A 1,852-nucleotide genomic window follows, 5' to 3' on the forward strand; every position below is an offset into this window, starting at 1 on the left:
TGTAAATGGTCATTTCATGCTGTTAATGCTTAAATAATTGTATAGTGTAAATTTAAACTAACTGAATTTCATTATGTTTGTTATTTCAGGCTGGAAAGGACACAAACGACATTAAAATTTACTCCATCATGAGTGCTTTGAACTACAGTTTACTACAAAATGTATCATTTGTGCGTCCAGAATACTTTTTCATCAGTGGATTTTCTGGAATACCTTTCAGCCAATACTACTTTGTTTTTTTAATTTTTTGTCTATATTGTCGCACTATGTGGGAACTTGGTTGTTCTTTTCATGATATTAGTTGACAAAAGCCTGCATATTCCAAAATATATGGGGATCTTTAATTTAGCTCTGTCAGACTTCGGTGAAACAAATGCAATGATTCCTAACCTTATGAAGACTTTTCTTTTTAATTCACAGTACATATCCTATGATGCTTGTTTGGCTAACATGTTTTTTACTTGTTTCTTTGCTGGTGGACAGTCGTTAACTCTTGTTGTCATGGCGTATGATCGTTTTATTGCCATTTGCTTACCCCTGAGATACCATGCTATTGTAAATAACTCCTTCATGTTTGCAACTTTAACAGCAATATGGGTATTTAATCTTGTTATAATTGGCACATTGGTAGTTTTGATTACACGACTTTCATTCTGTAAAACCAATGAGATAAAGAGCTTTTTTTGTGACCATGGGCCAGTTTATACAATTGCTTGTAATGACAATAGCATTAATTCCTTCATGGCATACTTCTGTACTGCAGTATACCTCTATGCACCATTGACTGCCATAGTCTTATCATACTTAGGCATTTTGCTGGCCTTAACTAAGATTACAACATGGGAGAGTCGTCTTAAAGCATTCAAAACATGTGTCTCTCACGTGTTGGTAGTAGGAATATTTTTCCTTCCTGTATTGAGTACGTACCTTGCAGCTGTAACATTCTCTCTCCATCCTAATGCTAGGATAATTAACACTTCACTATCAGTAACAATTCCACCCATGGTAAATCCCATCATTTATGTCTTGAACACAAATGAATTCAGAATTGTCATAGTGAAAATGTTTAAAAAGAAAACTAAAATTTCTCAGGTGCAGGCTTCAGCAAAGTGAGACAAAACCTACAGGGTTCTGCAGGTTTTCATTCCAGTCAGTTAGGAGCCACTCTTAGATTTGGCTGGAATAAAAACCTGCACCCACACTCACCATTTTCGGATGAGATTGGAGATCCCGAACTTAATGGTGTTCATTTGCAACTGCATAATTCACTCTTCTCTCATTCATAGAAATAGTTTAGTCAGTGGTTCAGTCAATCTGAGTTGGAGATTTACAATGTTTCAGTGGTTTTAATAAAGCGCGTGTGGTTTATTTAATGTTTTTATTTTTAAACACAGACGTACAAGCATATAACACAAATGAATGATCATTAGTCATTTTACACATTTGGGCACATTTTAGAACATTTGGGCAAACTATGCAACTGAAAATCTGAACAAACGATTTAACACATGAGCAGATTCAATAGATTCAGTAGTGTGTGTGTGTGCACGTGTGTGTGTGTAAATATATATATATATTCAAGTAAATGCAAAGTATGCAAAGTAAATGCAAAGTAAATGCAACTGAAGCAAACTGTTTTTTTTTTTGTTTGTTTGTTTGTTTTGTTTTGTTTTTTTGTTACATTTGATGCATTTCAAAATAGGAAAGAAAATAGTATTTGTGCAAAAGTTTAGACACGCTTAAAGTTGTAAATTCTCAGAACTTAATTAGCTTGTTAGACCTTAATTGACTCAAAAATGACTTCTTAGGCAGATAAAGAATTGTCATTAGCAGTAACAAGTTCAGAGCACAA

At 34.0% G+C, this 1,852-nt stretch overlaps 1 pseudogene; it reads left to right on the top strand.

Annotated features, from left to right (window-relative positions):
• On the top strand, window positions 1-1,321 carry LOC128621690 (olfactory receptor 52E4-like; annotated as a pseudogene).
• The last annotated feature ends 531 nt before the right edge of the window (window positions 1,322-1,852 follow it).

This window comes from Ictalurus furcatus, chromosome 17 (assembly GCF_023375685.1).
Source record: "Ictalurus furcatus strain D&B chromosome 17, Billie_1.0, whole genome shotgun sequence".
Lineage (NCBI taxonomy): Eukaryota > Metazoa > Chordata > Actinopteri > Siluriformes > Ictaluridae > Ictalurus > Ictalurus furcatus.